The sequence below is a fragment of the Acomys minous genome (genome assembly GCF_964271855.1).
Source record: "Acomys minous genome assembly, chromosome: 2".
Lineage (NCBI taxonomy): Eukaryota > Metazoa > Chordata > Mammalia > Rodentia > Muridae > Acomys > Acomys minous.
In genome coordinates, this window is record NC_140484.1 from 43,782,218 (window position 1) to 43,806,512 (window position 24,295).

General features: G+C 41.0%; 1 long non-coding RNA gene across 3 annotated transcripts in view; it reads left to right on the top strand.

Moving 5' to 3' along the window:
- LOC311587523 overlaps positions 1-24,295 on the top strand; it is a 237,511-nt gene that overhangs the window by 55,487 nt on the left and 157,729 nt on the right. For all 3 annotated transcript variants that reach the window (XR_014775891.1, XR_014775892.1, XR_014775893.1), the window contains one exon: positions 8,605-8,720. This is a non-coding gene — a long non-coding RNA (uncharacterized lncRNA). The remainder of the gene's footprint in view (positions 1-8,604; positions 8,721-24,295) is intronic.

A 24,295-nucleotide genomic window follows, 5' to 3' on the forward strand; every position in this document is an offset into this window, starting at 1 on the left:
ACATAGAGATGAAATTTAACTTGTGATTTGGTCTCTTAATGTCAGCCTCTCATGAGGCCCTGTAACATTTATTTTTGGATTCTGTGAGCTAGCCACACATGGGTTTACAAATTCCATGTTTTTCTGATTCTACCATGTAACAGAATTTGTTTGGGTGACTCAGGCTTCTCATCTTCCTCAAAGTGACCACCATTCAGAGACAGACATAGTTATTTTGGCTTTTCTTGAGGAGAGAGCCTCAAGAGGCTGGATGGTGTCTTCAAAGTCACACAGTTGGTAAATGGAGGAAGTGGCGATTTCTATTGAAGTTGCATTTGCATCGAAATTGATTTTACATTTTCTGTGCAATCATTAAACCACCTACTATATAGTAAATGATTTATGCTATAATTTGAGAACAGAATCTATGCTGAATTACTGAATCAACTTGAGAGCATGACTAGAAACCAAATCATCTTTATTTAAACATCTAACAGTACTTATGTTTACTTGTGAGTCAAAACTTGCACATGCCCTGAAGAAAATAATCTTATATATAAGGGTTTCTATGGGGCAGTGAGGAATAAGGGTTTAAGAAGTGTTATCTAGAGTTACATCATTCTGAAAAGTTTGTAACTTAAAATTAGCTCTTCATTATCAGAGGCAAGATAGGTCATTCCATTTGGAGGGCAAAACAGGAATTTACCACAAAGAGAATCAAAGTATTCTGGTCATTGGTGAGTGATTCTCTATTTTGGGCAGGGGAGATGGAAATGATTTTTTTCCTTCCCATCAAGCACTAAGCAACATTTGGCAATGCCTGTCATTATACCCCAGTAGCCACTGGAGAGATAGCAACACCGCTGCTGGCTTTTGGTGGGTAGAGCAAAGGGCATGTGTTGCAGCGGACAACACCCTCATGGCAGATGACTTTCTGGCTTCAAATACTAGGAGTGCAGAGCTTAAGAGTCACATACATATCCTCTGGGGCTAGCCTAATGTCTGAAAATCTTATTTTAAAAATAATATTGACTTCAGACTTTTGGATGGGCCACTGTTTATACATAATATTTACTTTGGAGTAATGGCATACTTGTGGATCATCATCCATTAAAATAATAGCAATTTTTTAAAATCTAATTTTCTGGATAGCCACTTAGACCCTGGGGAAGTGAATGTAACATATCATATGGGACAGTCTACCAATGAGACTGAAGTCAGCAGAAGAATGAACCCAGGAGAAACCTGTGGCATGCAAAACCACTATTTCCTTTATGCACTAAAAAAAAAATGACTAATAAAATGCACTAATAAAAAGAGAGGAATACTACCCAAGTGCTCAAAAATGGTATGCACATATTGAAATTTCTGGATATGAAACATAAGAGTTACAAATGTTGAAAGAATTGTTAGAGGAAACATGCTCAAGAAAGGACATATTGCACTTGAGTTTTATAATGGAGTGATCTCTCTCCTCCTGATTTGTTTTCCATTTCTGATTACATGAGGACATGTAGTTGTTGCCACTTAGTTGGAATTTGAGTCTGTGCAGTTGGATAAACAGCCCTGTGCAATATCTCCATTCAGTCATCAAAGCTAGAGCTGATTCTATAGCTCAGACACTTATATCATTAGGATATCATTTTCCTTCAGGTGAATGAATGCAGACATATGTTATCCATGTTACATGATATAAAGTTTCTGCTATATGCGTACGTTATAGATATGGTGGACATATGTTGATACATTGTTGTATGCCTAATTTTTAATCCTCCTTTGCACTGGAGTTGGGGGAAGAACCCACCATGATGTTGAGAAGCAGAGTGATTCCTGACTGCCTCATCCAGCCCCTGAGCAAGGCACTTGTGACCTAGTCATCAATGGAATGTTTCCCACTTGGATTTTATAATGCGGGGATCTTGGGGGGGGTTAGTTACAGAGTCCTTTGGAGGGCCCTTTGGCCAATACTTGGGGAAGAGTCTCTTAGAAGAAGTGCATGACCCATAGAGATTATAACTTGTGAGGCTGGCAAGCTTTAAGGAACTGTTTGTTACTGCAAGTAAGCTATGTCTAGCCTGACTAGTGCATTGACAGAAAGAAACAAAGTTCTTTAAAACAAAACAGCACAACGAACAAACAAACAAACAAATAACCTGGGAAGGGTGGGGATAAACAGAACAGAAATATTATAGCCTCACAGGGCTGCTTGGAGTTCCACTTCTGCTAGGTGCTGACTGTGACTTTAGGGGCTAGCTGAAGAGAAGCAGGAGACAAGTGCTGGGCACTTCTCATCATTTGCACTAGAAATAAGAGATAGAAGGTTGGGAAGCCTTACTGACTCCTGGCAACATATTCACATCTCATTTCAGTCTCCTAAAATGGCTTCCTTAGTTCTCACTGAAAAGCATTCGTCTGTCTCTCTCACCCTTACCAATCGCTAATGAATTTAGATGATGTCTTTTTTAAAAGATACATGCCTTGTCCTGCCTCCATAGGTTAAATGCCATGCTTTAAGTTTGCAGATAGCAGCTAAAATTCTGTAGTTTATAGGGTAACCTTGAGCCTATCTACACCTTCCTCTTCCCTTATGCAGAATCTTTAGGTGTTCAGTTGGTTGTTCAGACGTAAGAATTTTTGCCTGTTTTCCCCTCATTTTCTATCTTCTAAGCACTGTGCTGGAAATTCAGTGGTATGTGGCCGGAAACAAGCATCTCACAGACACTATTCTTTTGTGCCAAAGAGCTCACTCTAATCTAATGTCCAATCTTCCAATAATTATCACATTTTCTTTCCCTGCTGAGCACTCTGAAGCATTTTTGCTAAGTAGCCACGGAAGCACAGTGGAAATAGTCCTGGTCTCTGGTGGTCAGATTTGCAAATTTATCCCAAACCATCATAAAACTTGAGCAAGTGCTTCACATATGCAAAAAGCCTTCTGCAATGCCAGACAGGTAAGTGGGTTATTCTGGGTGCCCCTTTTGGCCATTAGCCTTACTGCAATGGGATTGTGGGGCACTGAACTAGAACTCCCAACAGTGCCGATTGCTGCCTGCTGCCTCAATGAATTTTATATTAGCAGGCAAATGAAACACTCAACCAAGTGAACGGAATTCATAATGCTGAGGCTTCTTCAGATTGGAATGTGCTGTACATTTTGCAAAAAAAGGATTGTGGCTATCAATGTGCGACGACTAATCTAGACAAATCGCCACTTTACGACACATCTGGTCTCAAGTCCTTTAAATTAGTGGAGTTCAGCTGTAGAACACTGGCTGAACTGGAGAATACAAATTCATATGCTTCCTACACATGCATAAATGCTAACTGATGAGCGTGGTAATGACCGGGAGACTGATAAGCCAGCACAGGGCTTCTTTGCTGAACATTAATTAAGTCAGTGCAATAAAGCCTCAGAAGTACCAGTTTCTAAGCAAGATAGTTTGAATTAATGTTTATGAAAGCTCTTTATTAACCAGAAGATGATCTTCAAAGGTAATATAGGAAAAGCTTTTCCCTCTCTTAATTTAGAACCCTAGTAAATAGCACAAATCTTCCCTTTTATACTGATGGCCATGGCAGGAGCCTCAGAAGCATAACTTACCCAGTTCGCCTGCCATTATCTTCCACTTCCATGTCTCCCTTAAATAATGACAAAGCTTTAGAATTGTTTTTGTGCTGTTTCACCCCAGGGTGGCTTTTGCGTGTTTGTTTTTGTTTTTGTTTTTGTTTTGTTTTGGTAGATCTCATGGTTTAGAGCTGGCTAATAGGATCTAATAATCCACCGACCTGATCCTGCCAAAAGGGAAAACAAGGCCCCACTTAATATCCAGCCAGCCAGCCTGGAGGGGTTTGCTGCAGAAGGGTGTGAAAACTTAGGCTGTGCTGTGTCTGAGCAGGCGCAGCAGGTGGGAATGATGGCATCAGGGTCTGGACACCCTGGCTGGGTCTTAGGGCCTTGCTGTGTTCACTTCTTGGTGCAGTTTGTTAAGAACAGTGGCAAAAACAAGCTGCTGAGAACAGGGCCATGGCAGTGAGTGATGCCAAGTCATACCAAGGACCAGTTGATCCATCTCTTCACTCAAGAGGAATGTGAGATGCTTTTTGGATAAAGGAAAGGAAGTCACGAGGAAGCTTGACTAGGAGAGTAAAGGATGGGCTGACAAGTCCTTGAACTTATGTATAGAGTTTGTGCATATGAGAGAAATTGCACTTTTGGATAGACAGATTTGTAGGGTTAATCAGAATCTCAAAGGCAAAAAAAGCGATGTTCTACTCTGTGTGGCTAAAGGTGTCAGACCAATTGACCAACAGTTCTGAATTGCAGGAAGAAAAATATTGAGTTTGTAAGCAATAATGTTTTATGAATTGGAGTTGCCTCCATATGGTCTGCTGCCAGGTGAAGAGAGTTTCTCACCACTTGACACTTGTAAGTCCCAACCTAATCAAGGGGGGTAGGGAGGAAATCGGTACATCAGAGCAGGATCAGATTAAACTGCTCTGTGGCTCATACCATTTTGAATTTCTAGGATCCTGCACACACAGATCAAACAATGCATACAAGTCTTGGGCTTAGTTTATTGGTTAGCTCCACTAGGTATTTTTTCTTTCCCATTGTCTTCCTCATTTCCCTTGGCTTATAATGAGCACATTCAGATCAAATACCGTCAACAAAGGTCATTCAAATGATTCTCTAATCATAGTAAAGTTGTTTCAATTTTAATTTTAGTGTTTCCTGTATGAAAACTAAAATGTATGAGGATACTAAATTAGGAAACCTTATGCCTCACTGTTGCTTATAAATAGAACTCTACTTGGCTGAGAAAATATACTTCCAGGAAACTTAGTCATAAAGCTTTATTTCAGAATTATAAAGCATCACCAAACACTCTCTCTCTCTCTCTCTCTCTCTCTCTCTCTCTCTCTCTCTCTCTCTCTCTCTCAGACACACATAACACACTCACATACATACACACTCACACACATACACACTCACAGACTTTTTTTTCAATCTTGAGGGTAAAATCTAGGGCCTTACTCTTACTGGGCCAGTATACCACTGAGCTATATCTTTAGCTCTGACTATGTTTTAAAATTATACAGGTTACACATAATTTTACACTAAGTATAGATGTTATTGGATATTTTCTAACCATTAGCTATAGAACCTAATGCTTTAAAGTTATCTCACTTGCACTCTACTACATTCAATGAAGACATCATTTTTGTTGTCTTTATTTTAGTAATATTGAAATTAAGTCTACAGAAGTATCAAGATAAGTAGCCAATGGGATTAGAATTTGAACACAGGTGTTCTTGACTCCAGAGCATATGAAATCCTGCCTTCCATGCTTACTAAGGAGCAGTTTTGCTTAGATAATGATGCTCTTAGAAGCAGGACTCTGTATGGACTGGTATCAGTTAGGCTGTATGGTAGTTCTGTGATATATAGACGTGGCTAGAGTGACCCACACATTTTGGACTCACCTTCCCTATGTACATCAAAGACATGAGAACTACCTTTGTGGGGATTTGGGAGTGTGGGAGTGGGGCATCAGCCATACTGAAGCTCACAGGTAGAATTCTTTTCTGTGAACTAATTCTGTCCATAGCTGCATCAAACTGATGATACCCCTTTGCCTACATCTTCCTTCACTTTCTTGAACTCCTGGACATGCACATTCTCTCTTTTTCTTTCTATCTCTCCCTGTCTCTCTCCCTTCCTGTGTGTGTGAGAAACTGTTCACCCTTCTCTAGCCTTCAAGGTCAAGGTCAGCGGAAAAAGAGTTTTCAAGTATTTATACCTTCCTTGAGGGATTCCAAGCTTCTCTGCCTTCAGGAAACTGAAATTTCTGACCCCTTACTAATTCTGCTTTCAGGCTTCAGTGCTATTTCGGAGGACAGTAGCATTACAGAGTGGGTTTAACCAGCATGTTGAATTGACTGAGTCAAATTGCTGTGACAGACTTGTCCCTACTCAACCCAACCTAGTTCTGTCAGATAGGGGTCACACTTGCTCATATCTTCTGCTGCTGTGTTGATCAAGCCAACTGACACACGTACAATGGGGTATGGCCTTGATTAGTGGGTGGAAGTCAACAAACACAATTGCTGTCTTCTTTCTGTCATTACAGTCAACACGGAGTGAGAGTACAATATGGGCAGAAATGAACATTTCAATCCATAGGAGGCAGCCTCAGGGTAGCAGGGTAATACTACTGGGGATGAATGGCTTGCAGGATTTGCTGGAATAATATTGGTGAGCTATTTGTCTTCTGTGGACTTAAGGAATCTCTGTAAGGATTGGCCTGTTAGAATGGATGCTATCAGTGTTTATATTACGTGACGTGTGAGGTAAATAGGTAAATTTGCTGTTTAGAACAGGGTAGCCTTGTACTGGTGTTTGCTATTATAGTTCTCCTTGTAAATCCACAAAGGATTGGTCCAGTGTTGTCTACAGGCTTGAAAATCCACGGATGCTCACATTTATTATACAATATGGCATAGTATCATCTGCATGTCATTTCCACTCATCCCTTCCATATCCTTTAAGTAATCTCTAGGTCACATGTCACTTAAGGTACCGTAAATGCTATATAAGTAATAGGTGTATAAACCGTACTTTTAAGGGACTTATGGAAAGAAAAACAGACTGTACATGTTTCATGTAGGTAGGGACCTTGTAGAACTAACCATACAATACCAAAAGGAGATGCATTGTAACAATGCCCAAGTAAGGATTATTAGAGAGAAGAGTTCAGGAAAAGGTGGGAGCCACAAAGGGATGCTCACACTGCATTGTTCTTGTAGATTCAACACCACAATACTCAGTATGTGGAGACTCAGGCTTCGCCTTTTCCAGCTTCCCAAGACCTTGTTCCCCAAATGCTTTAACCTACGGTGGGTTGATTCTAGAGTTGTAGAGCCCAAAGATGAGGAGGGCCAGACTGCCTTCTCTTTGGAACGTTCTGGAATTCATTCCCTCTACCTCAGAATATATTGATCAGTGGCTGAATTGGAACCTGCAAATATGGAGGGCTGAATATTTTGTTCTTATTGTTAGTTATTTATTTCAGAAGAAAAAGGCAAGTTCTATCTTGTGTTCCTTAAAGTGTTTCAATTCCATCTAGTTTCTTTGGGATTGAAACGTGTGCTTCAAGTTCTTGAGAGACTCTTAGCTTTTCCTTTCCCATCTCTACTCCTTGACTGTATCTTGTCCCTCTTTAAATGATCCCCCTCCCACTGGAGATAAGAAAAGGAAACAGACAGATGAGAAAGAGAGCAAAAAACAGGAGGAAACTCAGGCAAATAGTTTCCATTAGCCGCTCTTTTTTATATCAATCTAGAGAGAATGCGGGAGATGGTAAACGAGGAAAAAAATAATGGTTTGGATTAAGTAGGGCTTTTATGTGCACTAGTCCTTCATAGCAGCTGGGGTCTAGGCAGAGTCTCTGTGTGTGCCTTGTACTCAGGTGCACTGGGAGCAGGTAGAATGGTGGTGGAATGAAAGTGTCCTTCTTATCCCACAATTGAGCCTTTCTGCTACTCCTTTAAAAACCAATAACAACAAAAAAACCAAGTGCTTTGCCCCACATGCATTGTGGTCCATTTTTCTCTGGAATCGCTCACCTTTCCTGGCTCCACAAGATAGGAGAAACCTTTTGAGCACAGCTGCTTGTTTGGGTTGATACAGGGGACCAGACAGACATTTGTTCGTTCCTTTTGGAAGACTGCTCTTGTCATCCCTCTGAGGTTACTTCTTGCCAAAGTGGCCGATGTCTGGCAACCACATGGGCCAGGATGGTCAAGTTTCAAATGTCACCATGCAAATTGCAGCTTTAAACCTGAGTCAAGAATGGAAATGCCAGGCCTTAAATGTCCCTCAAATACTTGTTTTCCCAGCTATCAACTTGCCACAGAAATAAACAACAATCATGCAGAAAAATCACCCTTCCTGTCTTTCCCGTTCTCTACTCAGTATCAAAACTATTTTCATGGAGTGTTTGTGATAAAAAGATGTCGCCGTGTGGCCCACTTACTGTTTTGAAGCATAGAAATGAAAGACAGTAGGGCACATATAACCACAGAACCACAGAATGACAGAGTCATCACTGTCCTAGTTTTCTGAGTCACGGTGACAGACACAAGGGGATTGATTTTAAAGCTGCTGGTGACACATCAGGAAGACAACAGTGCATGCCCTGCTTTAAAAAAGAGACTTAAAGAATATTACCTTAGGACTTACAAAGCAGCTAGAGGATCAGATCTTGTTTCTGTGATTTAAGGAAAGCAAAGCAAATGATATGGTCCATATAGAAGACCAAGAAATACACCTCATCTAGGAGCCTGTAGCCGGGCAGTGGGCAGGTGGCATACATAAGCTTTTGCTGTTCATAGTTCAGGGTGTGGCATCAGTTACCACAAGGGAGGTTTTTTTAACACACAGCAGTGAGCAAAGGACAACACATTTAGGTTGCTGTCATTCAGTTTTTTCAGCATGGACAGCCAACAAGTGAAGCTATCTAATGCAGAGGGCTGAGTTCATTCTTCTGAGGGGCCCCAGAAGAATTTTCATAGCATCATTTGGCCACAGAACCCAGTTACATTTTTTTTTTTTTGCTTTTGCAGTCACTCATCTATCTCTGGATGCAGAGGAATCAAGAAAAAAGAAAAGAAAAGAGGAAGAAAGAAAGAAAGAAAGAAAGAAAGAAAGAAAGAAAGAAAATAAACTCTCCAAGACCAAGGTAGGCTTTTAATGATTCGTAGAGAAGAGTGAATGTTTCACAGGCTGAGAATGTTTTGACTATTTGCCCCTTGGAGAAAGCAAGTAGTTTGAGTTTGAGCTTAGCAGGTGAAAGAGGGAACAAAGATCCATGATAACTCGATGATTCGGACTCTTTGCTGAAGCACTCAAAGCGATGGACAGAAAACGAATCTGTAATGGATGACATCACTGAGTTTCTGCAGTAGAGACTTCCCTAGGATAAACCCCACTGGGCTGATTTCTTCCTACCAAAGCCTATTTCCTGTAGCTTAGGCTGTGTACTCGGTTGAAGTCAGCAGACTGCAGCAGGCTCATTAGTGGCAGCAGTTTGAATTTCCGTGCAACATGGAGTTACTGGCTTTGAGAAGTAAAAGCATAGGTCTTTCCATAAGAACCACATTTCCAATAAACAGTGAATACCCTATTATTTTTTAGTATAAGTATGTCTCAAATATTGCAGAGTCATATTTGTACTAAAATAGTCACATTTCAAATTGAAATGCTAACAATATCGTTTTCTTGATACTCACTTTTGATAGGGAACCAGTCTAGTATTTTATCCAGAAATCCATGACTCCTGAGGTAAATAATTTTAAGAAATCAACTGGGGTCCTCTGAGTTACTTTTGCCCTAACAACCTGGTGCTCCTAAATACTGGACTGTCCCTGACTTGATGGAGACCAGGTCCTGCTCGATTGGTGACAGCAATCTGAGGCCACCCCTCCAGCAAAGTCTGCTGGCTCTAAAGGAGTCAGTTGTTTCCCAGGCTCTATGGCGATGTACAGAACTGTACTTGACCTTCTACTGGTGTGCACTGTGTTGTGCTATCAGGCATGTTGGGAATTTGGAGTGGTTCCCTGACTCCCTCCAGCTCTATTTGTCCTAGGAATCTTCTTTTGCATATATCCAATATATCTTTTTTTTTCTCTAATGAATGGTTAACCATTATTTCTTAAAACTGCATCTTTAAAGATATGCAGAAAAAAATCAAACAGAATAGAAAGATGGAAGTTCAGAAGTGAGGTGTGCAGCTGAGTCACAGAAGTGTTCTTTGATAGTGACTTCCGTTGGCTTCAGGGAGGTTACCTTGTAGACACTGCCCCCCTCCCCCAATAAATGAGCTTGTTTTTAGACTATAACTCAACAAAGTACATTGTTAGCAGATCACGAAATGAGTAGAATGTGCTGGAAGCTGTGGTGCTTTTGACTCTTCACTGTTCTCTTCCTTTATTGATTTATTGATTGATTTTAAAAAGAGTCTTGTGAGTTCTTACTGGGAACAAAGTATGTCCTGGGGATTTTATGGTGAATATGATGCAGCTCCTGCCTGCAGCTGGCTGTGGGGAGGTAGATGAAAGGCCAGTGGACACACACACACACACACACACACACACACACACACACACACCCCTGAAGGTAATCCAGGCAAGGACAAATACCACAAAAAAGATCTTTTTGGCTTATTTTGGAGTAACACAGAGAGGACTGATAACAGAAGTGGTGGCAGAAATAGACTTTTTATTTTATTTTTTAGGCAACTGATAGTGAAATTGAGTCTGTGAAGAGGGTGAAGATTTTATATAGATGAGGAGTTGGTGGGAGAGTGTTGCATGCCTGGTAAGAGTGTTCAGTGAATGAAAAGACCTGCTTCCACGTCTAAAGCTGAGTTCAATCCCTGGGCCCCACATGGTGCGAGGAGACAATTGACTCCTGAAAGTTGCTTGTGACTTCCACATGCATATCCTTCTATGCACAATAAATTAAAAAAAGTTTTAAAGAGTGCTTCAGATATTATCTTATTTGAATGTCTCAAGGTGAAACTCACCATGTGAGTCTAGAGTTATTGTGGTCTAGAGTTATTGTAAAATGAAATAGAGGATACAATATAGAAAACTGAGGATGACAAAATGAGTTGGGGGCTAGATCTTTTAGGGCAGGAAAAAGGAAAATATTTGAATTTTGACTGGAGAACAATTGGAAACCAACAATAGGAGCTTTATATTCATGTTTCCATGGCAGAGCCTTACTATAGCCAAAGACTGAATAAAGAAAGAAAAGCGAGGCTAGACACAAGTCAGGTGGCTAATTTTGAAGCATTCCATTCATCCAAACTGATTCTGAGAATGATTAGGAAAAGATGTTAGAAATAAGAAAAGTGTGTGTGTGTGTGTGTGTGTGTGTGTGTGTGTGTGTGTGTGTGTGTGATGTCTACCATTTGAAGATGCAGAATAGACTGGGCTGTAATGGAAGCATGAGTTTGGTGAGCTGTGGTGGAGGGAGATGTCAGCATCTTGGAAAACAGGAATGGAAGAAGAACTGAGTTAGACTGGACTGAGAAGTGATGAAACTTGAGATGTCATCATCATCTTATTTCAGAATTTCCATGTGGCAAGTGAGATGGCTTCCTACTCAGTTCAATTAAACCCAACAGTAAAAAGTAGTGTTGTGAAAATTATGGGAGGGAATTTCATGCTGGAAAAAAAGCTCCATCCTTCTTTTCCTTCTCATAGCAGCTCGATAGAAGCAGGAAAACATCACCATCACCCCCCAAAAGTGACCTCTCCTCTTTGTCTAGATACTGTGACCATATCTACATTATCACTAGAAGCCGGGGCTTAGCAAGACTGGCTTAAGCCTTAGCTTCATAGTTTGGGATGAACTATGTGAGCTCTACCAGGGTGTTTATGCATTCAAAAATTTCAGTTTACCAAGAGAGAGAAAAGTGCTCATTAGAGAAGAAAACTAACATTCTATGGGAATTTCTACAAAGGCTGATGGAGAGCAGAGTGTGGGGTGGATGACTACAGTGGAATACAATTCCTGGTGGAATATAATGGAAACATTTACAGAAATGGGGACCGCATCAAAACTTAATTTAGTTTCCTTGATAGCAAAATATCACAGACGGACATAAACAACAGAAACTTAATTCTTGCAGTACTAAAGGATGAAAAAGAAAAGACCAACGTGTAGGCCGATTTTGTTTGTGGTGAGGCGAGGGCTCTCTCTCTCTAACTTACAGACAGATGCTTTCTCCGTGTGTCTTTATATGCCTTTGTCTTGGTCCATTGTTCCCTCAGTGAGATGTTCTCTCTTCCTAAGAGAGTATTATGATCCCATCTCTATGACCTCATCTAACCTTTGCCCTCCTAAAATCCCTATCTCCAAATACAGTTGTTCACATTGAGGATTAGGACTTTAGTATGTAAGCTGGGCTGGAGGAGCACTGATCTCTGTAGAGAGGGAATCATGAAGGAATATTTCCAAGTGGAGAATGAGGGGTGGGGAGAAGGAGAGCAGCGGCATATGGGCAGTGCACAGAGGGCAAGCTGGTGCAGAGAGGGTGACTGAAGTGCATTGAGCTTGTTATTTGTATAGAAATGATGGCTCGTGACACAGAAAACTGAATCTGTGTTAGGATGTGAAGGAACATAAATGCTCATCTGGTGTGGAATAAGAAAAGCACCACAGTTCAAAGCATCAAAAAAAAAAAAAAAAAAAAAGTCAGATATCCCACACAGGTGGTCGGGAATTACCTGTAGAAATCATAAGGTAAGTAGGATTTTTCACAGTATTTACAAGTATTCAGCTGTTTTATTTCCATAAATTTGCATGCATGATTCAAGTAAAGAGGTCTAATCCATCCCCAGCATAAGAAAAGCTGTCCCTAGGAGAGACTGTGGGTTTCCTCAGCTGTATTTACACATATACCCTCTGAGCATTTCTGGATTGATTTCATAGCTACACAGGCATGTCTGTGGCTTGAATTCAGTGTGTGTGTGTGTGTGTGTGTATGTGTGTGTGTGTGTGTGTGTGTGTGTGTGTGTGTGTGTGTGTGTGTGAGAGAGAGAGAGAGAGAGAGAGAGAGAGAGAGAGAGAGAGAGAGAGAGAGAGAGAGAGCTGGTGTCCAACTCTGTAACCTTTATTTGTGCCTGAGACTTTAGGTAATTGAGGGAATGTAGTTGAAGAAAGACTTCAAGGAATTCAGTTAGTTAATTTTAGTGGACCTGAATTAGGACTAAGGAAAAATACCTTAAACCCTTAAGTGGAAGAATTCAGGCAGTTTTAAGTAACCACATCTTAGTTTTAGAAAGTTATCCAGTAAATACCTCTGAGAAGTCTATATTATGTCCTTATGTGATGGTTGATAATGCTTGTCAATTTGACAGGGTCTAGTGTCATCTAGGAGCCAAGCCTGGGCATGCCCATGCAAAATTATTTAGATTGTGGTTTTTGGTATGGAAAGCCCCTTCTCCACGGCATGCTATCAGAGAAGGATGTGGGTACATCAGTGGCCAAAGATAAGCCTTGTGCTTGCTTCCATGATCTTAGAGTTTTGGAGGTTGGTTGTCTCTAGAGATCCGACATGGCCAATCCAAATGTTAGATTTGGCTGTCATGGCCCTGAGCAGTGTCTATTAAAACTTAGAGGACATCATTCCTGAGACTTGCTTTTAAGTTCTTGCTGAGTGTCAACATGTCAAAGCTTTGTAGCCCATTTTGTGCTTCTCCTTTTCTCCACCCTTGGCAATAGATGGTTTCTGAAATCTTTGCTTTGGTTCTTGGACTCTGAAAATTACCAGAGTTCATCTGTGACTCTACATCTCCATCTTCATCTGTTCTCTTTTCCACCTTACTTTCACCACTCTTTGCCAATATCACGTGTCTTGGTTTATCGCTACTTTTTAATCCCTTCCCAATTTATCACTAGCTCCCTATACAGTAGAGATCTTTTTGGAGAGTCACATGACATACTTTTATATAATTTAAGCTGTGTGTATGTTAAGGGTGTATTCATTTTCCTCCCTGTATGAACTTTAAAGTACAAAGAACCCATATCTTAGTGTTCAGTGCATTTTGCTTTCCTGGGGAGTATGCTTTATTTTCAAGCTTTTAGGGGGCTGTGTGAGTAGCCTTCAGAGTATTTCCTTTGTCTCTCATCAAGGCAGTAGAGAAAATGTCACTTTATTTTTTTAATGTCTTCAAGACTTTAACCTACTTTACCATACTGTGTCTGGCACTACTTGGAGTCCAGAGACTACATTTCCCAGGTTACTTGGAATCTGGCTTCCTGTTGGCTTATGACATTAGGAGACATTAGTAAGGAATCAACAAGTAGAAGTAAGTATGGTTGTGGTTTTGGGACCACTGAGTTTAGTGATTCTTGGCTTTATGCAGAACTACACTTGTTCAGTGTTCTGATTCTTAGCTAATGAGGTACCTTTTCTACAACTGAACAATTGTAGTGTATTTCCAACTGTGTGGCAGCAGTCTGTCTTCACAAGAATCATTCATTTAAATTCCAGTAGCCTCTTGATTTCACTTCTTTGTTTTTTCATGTTTTCATCATCTTGTAACATCAATATCCTAAATTAAATCTTCTCTGTTTGTGATACCTACTATAGGTTCCATTGCCCCACCTGATTATATTAAAATGGAGCATGGTAATAACAGCAGAAAATAGTGTATTTTTTTTCCTTTTGTTCATGACAAGTTTTATTATCAAGTAAAAGACACCTTTTTGATAAGTCTTCTACATGTGCCAGGAAGCAAAATGTCTTGGATGGATTTGTTTTAGTATCTTCCTCACTTCTTTGATGAAATACTCCGATTGAAGAAACTTAGAAGATGAAATATTTACCTTGTCTTACAGCTGCTGAAGGAGTCTGTGTTAGTCTGGGTTTCTATTGCCATGAAGAGACACCGTGACTATGTCTCTTGTTTCATAATGCATTCAGCGTAACTTCAAATGCCTATTGCTTTCAACATTCTTGAAAGTGTTCCAAAGTCTAAAGTCTACAGCCACTTCTGAGACCCAAAGCAGTTGTTTAACTGTGAGATTTTCCAAAATGGAAAGCAAGTTATATACTTCCAACACATAATGGCACAGAGTAAACATTATATTCCAGAAAGGAAGCATGAACCAAAGCAAGACTGAAACCCAGTAGGGTAAACATAAGTAAACACGAGACACTGTAGTTCCATGTCTGACATTTGACCTTGTGATGAAATCAGTTCAGATACAAAGGCTTTAGTAGTCCTTACCCTAAGTTTCTGCTGCCTGTAGATCATATAAGCCCTCTGTTAGGCTGTCTCTACTCTGTTTATACAGTTTTATGCATTGAGATCACATAGTTCTGTCATCTTAAGCACCCCAAGATCTCTATGGCAAAGGAGGCACCACCTTTTCAAATTCATTCAGTGGCCTCTCAGGGCCTCTTTGGAGGGACTCCAAAGCTGTCACTCATTGCTAGCATTGGCAGCTCTTGGAAATGATGGTGGAAGATTTCTTCAAGCATGCATCTTTCATGCTTCCAAATCCAGTACCACGTGAGCAGCTCTGTTAAGTTCAAGATGTAGCTTGGCCCCTGGGAACCCAGTTGCATCATCTTCTGTGTGCTGACCCTGGGAGAACTCTTCCCAAGTTGCTTTCCAGGAGCAAGAAACCAGTTTCACATTTTGAGCCTAGACTCTCTCCTTTGAAATGAATTTGCATGTTCACAAATTAGAGCCTTCGACGAGTGTGAGTCTAACTCCTAGGACACTCTCAGGGCACCTTTCTTATTGTCCCAGTGCAGGAATGAGGTTTCTCTTTAGCAGACTGAATCTCTTTAAGACTTATAAATGCTCTGATATCTATGGTCTTTTCTTTACACTTTTGCTTTCCAACTTACTCATACAACTTTCCTCACTAAACTTCACTTTTTTTTTCTCTTTCTCTTGGAATGAGAATAGTGAGCAATAACCAGAACACATCCTCAATGTTGTCCTGACTTGTAATTTCCTCCTCTAGCTAGGGAGGTAGTAGCAATTGATTGCTTCTTGGCGAGGAAGAGTCTATTTATGTATTTATTTTATTTATATTATTTTGAGACTGTGGCAGCTCCAGCACAAAGCCCACCATCCATGAATATATGGGTGGCACAAATTGGACTAGGTAGGTCATTAAAAAAATAGACAATAAAAATTGGGAAGGGGTAAGGCTAGATCTTGGAGGAGTTAGGGGCAGAGTGGGAGTGAATAAGATCAAAATTAATTGTATATATATGAAATTATCACAAAATTAATAAAATACTATTTTTGAAAGAAAATTTCTACAATAAACATATTAAGCCATTACTTGTCATGTCAGCTTCTTGGAACACAGGACGAATACAGCCAGATTTTTGCACAGAGTACAGCCTGAATGGACTCTACCTCAGCTCCAAATAGAGTTCTTTTTGCTCTCTAAAGCCTATGAGCATCCACCAGCCACATTTTCCTCTGCCTTCTGTTCTTCCAAATCCAGATGTGGAGATCTCATGACACTCTGCTTACAACCCAAAGTTCCAAACTTTTCCATATTCTTTCCACAAACCTATTCTTATTTTTAGTGTAGAAGGGCCCACTGTGGGGAATGGGAGGAAATGGAAGAGGAAGAAAGGAAGGAAGGAAGCAAGGAAGGAAGGAAGGAAGGAAGGAGAATCAGTTTGCCATTTAATGAACCCAACTTTCAGCCTAATAAAGTAGAAAGAAAAACATATGAAGAAATATGTCAAATCTACATTTCTCTAAGGGGAGCTGTGTTCTTACCCTCAGTTTGATGGCGGTCAAGTTAATGATTCTTCCAAACAGTTTTGCTGCTATAGGCTTTTAAGTATTCAAGAGGGCAGTACATGAAGATGACTTTAATAAGGCTTCAGGCAGTAAGTAATTGTTGATAGTAGAATCATTTGGCTTACTTGGCTGGAAACGCCTGGCCACTTTGTGACCTCAGTTTCTGAATCTGTAACCGGGAGCAGAATGCTGGCCTGCCTTCTGAATGTGTTGTGTGCATTAATTAACTGCATATGATTGACGAGCATCCTCAAGGCGAGCACTGAAATGCCAAGTGTTCTCGCTGATAATAAAGAAGATACTTTCTTGATGGAGTTGTCATGAGGATTAATGATTTAATTGCGACAAAGTGCTCTGATATTCTTAGATGAAAAGTGCCATATAACTTTGAAGAGGAATATTATTAAATAGCTTCTGCTTTGTTTCTCCAAAGAACAGCTTCAAGGCAGGCAATGCCAATTGGCACATGCCTGTCCACACGCTTCCGTCTCCCCACAATGCTACAGGAATTCGGGGCTTCAGAGTGGGGCTGTTACAGGGCTATTAGGAAGGTCTCATTTCTCTTCAGTCACTGACTGATGAGGTCACTTCAAGATGCTGTCCTTACAATTTTCAACAATAAGATAACTGGGAAGTAACCAGTAAGGACATTTTTTTCTGTTGATGAGAGCAGAGTCTAGTCCTGGTATTTATAGAAATCTGCCTTTCCAAGTGGGTTCCATCTCATATTAGCAGCCACAGTCACACTGGCTTCTGGTCAACTTCTTCTATTTTTCTGAACTCTTTATTTTGCTTTTTGACTTTTGTGTTGTCATTCTTAGCTTTTCAAAAAACTGGGCACAGAACTCCTTTCCTTCTAAATATTAGTTCATTAGCTTCTCCTCAGAGGCTGCCCTCTCATGACTCACCCTTCCCCAAAATTCTTCCTTTGTGTCACACCAACCTTTGTGTTGATCTTGTAATTTACATGTTGTTTGCTCCAATCTACTAAAGTGTATGGAAATAGTCATGTGGCCTTTATCTGTTTCATTCATTTCCTTTCAGCCGTGGCTGACTATAGCAGGTCTTTGGAGAATGTGTTGTTTATAATTTTTGGTATGTCCTCCAAATTGTTTAGTGGAGCACCAGTAAGCTAGGTTAACTGTAAAGCATCTATAACAGAGAATGTATTGGAAGTTTTATGTCAACTTGACTCAAGCTAAAGTCACTGGAGAGAAGGGAGTCTCGTAAGAGAAAATGCCTCCCTAAGATCCAGCTCTAGGCAAATGGTAGGGCATTTTCTTAACTAGTGACTTATGGGGAGGGCCCAGCTCGTTTGGGTGGTCCTAGATTCTATGAGAAAGCAGACTGAGCAAGCCATGAGGAGGACGCCAGTAAACAGCATCCTTCCAGGTTTCTTCCCTAGTTGAGTTCTGGTCCTGAGTTCCTTCAATGATGGATTACAATTTGGAAGTGCAAGCCAAATAAGTCCTTTCCTACCCAATTTACTTTTGCCCAAGATGCTTCATCACAGCACTAGAAAACCTAGCTAAGACAGAGGGAGTGGATGGAAGTTGAAAACGTCTTCAAATTTTTCTAAAAATTTCTAATTATCAAATCAATTACCTATAAATGGAAAGTAGAGAAGCAAAAATTGTAAAAATTATTATTATTTTGCCTGAAATGTAAAGCTATATCATTGACATTTTCTTTTCTATGAATTTGACTTTGAAATCATATTCTCTGAAACTCTCAGTTTATATTTACCATTTTCAAATAGGAAAAAAGATTTATTACCATGCCAGGGCAGAAACTGGTCTACAGACTAGCCACATCCCTCTTTGTGAATAAAGTTTGGTTAGAAAATAGCACTGTTTATTTACTCCATGTTTTCCATAGTTGATTTTGAACCTAGACAGCAAAGCCAAAATACATCTGGTCCTTGGAAAAAGCTTACAATGTTCTGTCTGAGAGCAGCATTTCCTCAGCTTTGAGAGAGAGAAGTGACAAGAACTTTTGAAAACATAAACTTAATCCCAAGAATCACTAGTGGAATAAGGTCGTAACCTCAAGGTCCAGCTGTACCACTCCTGGGCATATACCCAAAGGATGCTCCACTATACCACAAAGACACTTGCTCAATAATGTTCATAGCAGTTTTATTTGTAATAGCCAGAAACTGGAAGCAACCTAGATGTCCCTCACCTTAGAAATGGATTTTTTAAATGTGGTACATTTACACAATATTACTCAGCCATTACAAACAATTGGCATCATGAAAATAGTTAGCAAATAAGTGGAATTAGAAAGGATTATCCTGAGTGTGGTAACCCAGATCCAGAAAGACAAAGATGGTATGTACTCACTTACAAGTAAATATTAGCATGTAAACCATGCACTATCCACAGACCGAAAGAAGCTAACTAACAAAGAAGGCTCAAGGTCCTCCCTTGCGGATCTCACTGAGAAGGAGAAACACATTAGACATTGTGAGTGGATGAGGGGAGGGGACTGGGTAGGGGTGAGGTTGGGAATGGGAACAGAGAATATCAGGTGTGGGGAGGACAGAGGGAGAGAGTACCAGGAGAGACAGATGGAATAGGGGCTGGGGAAGCATCTCTGCGACAAACTAGAAATCAATAATGGAAACACCCAGGAATCAACTCAGCCATAAAACCTTCAACCTAAAATTTCTCCTGCCAAAGGATGTGCAGGGACCAGAGTCTAGCATAATTGTCATCAGAGACTTCACCAAACAACTGATGGAAACAGATGCAAAGATCTCCCCCCCCCCCCCCCCCCCCCGCCGCCGCCCTGGGAACCAAACAATAGAGCTTGGGGAATCCCATGGGAGGTAGGGAAGAAGGATTGTAAGAGCCAGAGGGGTGAAGCACATGACAAGAAAACCTACAGATTCAACTACCCTGGGCCCATAGGGGCTCACAAAGGCCGAAACACCAACCAGGAAGCCCGACATGGGACTGACCTAGCTGCCTGCACATATGTAACAGTTGTACAGCTTGGTCTTTATGTGGGAGTCCTAATAGCAGGAGCAAGGGCTGTTTTTGACCCTGCTGCCTGCCTCTGGGACCCTTTCCTTCTCCCGACCTGCCTTGTCTAGCTTTAGTAAGAGATGATGAGGCTAGTCTTACTGCAACGAATATGCCAAGGCTGGGTAATATCCATGGGAGGCCTCTCTTTTTCTGAAGAGAAATGGAGGAGGAGTGGATGGGGGCAGGGAGGTAAAGGGCTGGGAGGAGAGTAGGGAGGGAAAACTGTGATTGGGATGTGGAGGAAATAAATAAATTAATAAAAAAAAAAAAACAATGAGGCAGATCATAAAAACTAAGCCAGTTAGCTGGAAAACTCAAGAAAAATATACCCAAACTAAATCTGGAGTATTTTTTTTTACTGTTAAATGAGCTTTGAATAGATGGCATCCTATGATTGTGACAACTTTCCAGAACAGAGGCAGTTTCATCAGCATATACACTCCAGTTTCCAGCCTTAGTTGGGAGAATTTGGAGGAGAAGAGAAAGAAAGAAAGAGAGACTAAAGCCCTAGGCTGCTTAATACCAATGGAATTTGCTCATTGTAACGATAATACCAGTTCCGTATCTGCAGTGTAGGTGTGGGTTGGGCTGGTTGGGCTGGGGACCTACAGGAGGAATGATGTCTTATTCTCGCAGTAACCAGGGAAGCAAGAGCTATTATCTCAGTTTTACAGATAAATGCTTAGTGCTCTGAGGACTGCAGAAACTTGCTCCCAGTCCCCTTGGTGCTAAGAAGTGGCCTAGAATTAGAATTCATGTCTGTTTCCTCCTTCCCAGGAGGGTAGCAGTTAGAGATAAGGGCTGCGTGTTAAATATGGCAAAAGCAGAGCTTCTGCTCTGAGGCAAAGTCAGTTCGCACAAGCTTCCCTGCTGAGCGACTGCAGACCCGGTGCTTCTGGCTGGGTGCTGTGGCCTGGAGCTCCAGAGCGGCTGGGACTCACAGTGGGAAGTGTGCTCCAGGCTTTTCCCCAGGAGAGAAGTGCACCACTGAGAGAAAGAACCCAAGCAGTGAAGTGCTTTCTCTGGAACTCCTCTATTAATTTGAAATGCCTGCAAAAGTTGGTTACCAGCAAGTTTTTTTTTTTTTTTTGAGGTGAATCACATTCTTTGCATTTTCTTTGCAATGACAGCTTTTGAGAAAAGTCTCCTTTTCAACATTCCATGACTTTGGTCAAAGAGCGGAGGACCTGGTATTAAAGATTTCGGCACTGTCAGAAGCATCAGCCAATCAGCGTGCCCTCGTCATGCACACTGCCACTTGCTCAATATTTCTTGTGTTCCTTGCATTCCCTCTGACAGCTTCTAAGTCTCAGGGGACCAGAGGATTTTTCTTTATCTTTTTACTTCCTCTCTAAGGTATATATACATATACACACACACATATATATTTATAAATTACACACATATACACATATATAAATGCTGCTGAGTGGAGGCTATCGAGAGGAGGTTGGGAAGAATAGATTTTTTTAAAAAAAAAAGAAAAAGAAACAGGGTTAAATAATTTTGTGTCATTATTATTACTCTTTATGAACTCTTAAACAAAAATATTGGCAATTTGTTCAGTCTTTCCCCCTTTGCTAATATTTAAAAGTACTCAATTAAGATCTTCTAATGTGTCCAATGAGTTAAACTGTCCTATGGTGTTAGAAAAATATTACACGTATAAATAAAATACGCTAAAGCATTAAAAAGCTATTACACACACTGAACATAAAGTGGCAGAATAATGATAGATCCCACCATGCAGGAAACATATTCAAAAATATTATCTTCCTGGTAATGAAATGCCATCCGTTTCATTTTAAGCTAAATATGTTAGACATATCAGTGGAGTCTGTGCTGACACAGCAGTGAGTTGAAATTGAAAATCTGAAATTATATATATGATTGGACACAGTGTTAAAGTAATTTATAGGAAAAACCACGAATGTGCTGGGTCTGCACCTTCTGGTGAACTCATTTTATAGAATCAGATAGAGGAAAACTCTACCATTTCTAATGTGCAGTTAGAATGGCAGCCCGCCAGGGTCCCAATATATTCAGTTTGAAAAGAGGACAGACACAGACAGGAGCTAGGGGAGGGAGAAGCAGGGAAGGGGAGGGCAGCAAGGGAAAGAGGTGGCAGGGTGGGCCATGGAGACAGGGCGAAGCTGGGCCAGAGAGGCTTGCTTCAAATTACTGCAATTCTGCATAAGCCATCAAGAAAATGGCATTGGCTTTCATTGCCCTGACCTAATGGGAGATAGCATAGGAGCTGCATTAGTGATCAGGACAAATGGGAGATAACAGGGAACCTGGGCAGGGGGGCTAGCTTCAGCCAGGCTGTTGCTGGGTGCTCTGTGACTCCACTCACTGTGGTGACAGTAAAGCTCTGGTGGAGGTCATTTGACCCCAGAAGTTCAGGTAGACTTATAGAGTGCTGAGGGGAAAAGATAAGCCGATGACCAGCTCTGGTCGCCCGCCTGCCTGTCTGCCTGCTGGCTTGTCTCTCTGTCCTCTTTTATCTTTCTCAGCCTTGAATATATTCATGTACAAAGTGCAGAGGGAAGCAGGGTGAGCCAGAGATGAGGAGAGAAACAGGGCAGAGCTTTTGTGTGGAAATGTGTGACGAATCGGTACCCTGATGTGCTTTCGTCTTTCATTTATATCCGTAATCCTGCTTGAAACGCAGATTATTTGCATTCATATTGAGCTGGTCCCCTCTGGTACCCTGGAGAGCCACTCCTGTGATTTCCATTTGGTTACTGCTTGGGCAGAGACAGAGATGCTCTTGTGTCTTCTTAAATGTTCTTGGTAACCTTTAGTTTCTCAAGAGAAAAAGGAGGTGACTATGAAAAAAAAAGAAGGAAGGACACTTTGATCCTATCATGGCTGCATAGCCTAGGAGTCCTGGTAACCTCAGATAGGATGAAGGTAAACAAAAACCTTCCTGTGCCTGTCTGTCTGTCTGTCTCTTTAGACTGCCTGGAGTTTTAAATGAGTAGACAAGACCTATAATGGACATGGAATTTTTCTTTCTAAATGCTCAGGGTGTTTTCTACATAGTTGCCAGTTACTACACTGCCCCACAGCGTGATGGCAAAGGTATTAGTGTGCTAACTTGTTTCAGGGTGAGGAAACTGAGGCTTACAGAGGTCAGATGACCTTCTTCAAAGTTACAAAGACAAAAAAGTACCCCTGCTACAAACTCTATATTCTTCAAAGTCATTGTATGGCAAGAATTTTCTGCTCCATTTAACAGCAATCACCGTGGATGGATGGAGGGGTTAAATAGCTTGCCCTGGGTCTTAGCCTTCTCTGAACCATCCAAGTAGCTCAGCTTTCTCGTGTATTCTATAATTTTCCTCCTAGCATTTGCTACAGTGGTAATTTTATTTATATGTGTGCAGATTACTGCCTGCACTGGGCACTAAGCTCATGAATGCAGCAGCTGCATCCCCCTTCACTCACAATTGTATCAATAGATATTTGGACAGTTCCAGGTGCTGAACACTGACTGATTGGATCAATGTCTGCCTGGAAAGGTGCATTTTCAATGATAATCTGTATAATAGCTGGCCCTGGAAAACTTCTGGTTGGATTGTTTTGTTTGTTTTGTTTTCTTCTTGTCTTTATTGCCTCAGAGGTCCTCTCTGAAAAAGGACTGATAGCCATTCAGAGTTTAGCATGGTAGAAAGTAGAGACAGCTAGCTACTGTTCTACCTCATGCTGCAAATCTCTTATCTAGACAGGTCCTGGGGCTTACTTTGCCACTGGGCAATCCTCCCCACTGCTCTAGAAAGGCAGTTCATGGAGGAATCCACCTTAAAGAAGCATGTATACCTTTAGAACCACTCTTGACTAGAGTATAGTACATATAGCCTCTCTCAGCTCCATGGACAGTTCTTCATATGAATGAAGGAACATGTTAGGTTGCACACATGTTTTTCTTTTGCCAGCTCTTCAAACCCAGTTTCCTCATAGATATGGGCCTAACAGTATTTGATCATCCTGAATGTTGTAGATGTTTTATGTTTCTTTAAAAACTCAGTTATGTTATGTAAACATGTTTTTGTTTTCGTCTCAGGTGTGGGATATGGGAGCTGCTCTGCTTTGTCCACAGCAGGTAATAGGTTTGTGAGGCCATGCATGACATTTGCCAGCTGGAAAACTCTGAGAGGGTATAAATATGAGAGAGAGAGAGAGGGAGAGAGAGAGAGAGAGAGAGAGAGAGAGAGAGAGAGAGGAGGGAGGGAGGAAGGCTTTGAGAAGAGCTTTTGGAGGAGATTGTCGGAGGAAGAAGAGAAGGCTCCTTCTCTGTTTGCTGTTGCTGGCTGAACGTCCTGACAACAGAGATTGGTATTACCTCAAACAACCTGATGGCCCTAACCAGAAGGAAGTAGCCAAAGAGAACTCCACCTCTTCTCCCCACTAACCTTCTTTCTCTCCTATACCTGGTGTTGGGGTGTTGGAAGGGACTGGGTTGGAGAAGGGAGAAAGAGACATAAGAAACAAACATAAAAATAAAATTTAAAAGTATGCCTACACCTGAAAGGCCAGTTCCCCATTTAAAATATTTGATGCAATTAAAATATTGAACACTGCATTCCATATGTAATTAAAACATTCTATGAATAAACCTTCCTGTCATTTGAAAACTCAAATGTGACACAGTCCCATTACGTGTTCTCATGCATCGTCCAGAGCGTTAAACTGTGTTACATCTGTGACCAGCTAAAACTTATTTGTGAAATGTGTTGAGTTGTTCAACAGGTATTTTTAAATTAACTAAGCTATTTATTTACTTTCCATCCTGATTTCAGCTTCCCCTCCCTTCTTTCCTCTCAGTCCCCTGCCTCACCCTTCTCCTTCCCACATCTACTTCTCATCTCTCCTCCTCAGAAATTGGGAGGCCTCCCATAGATATCAACCAGCCTTAGTATATA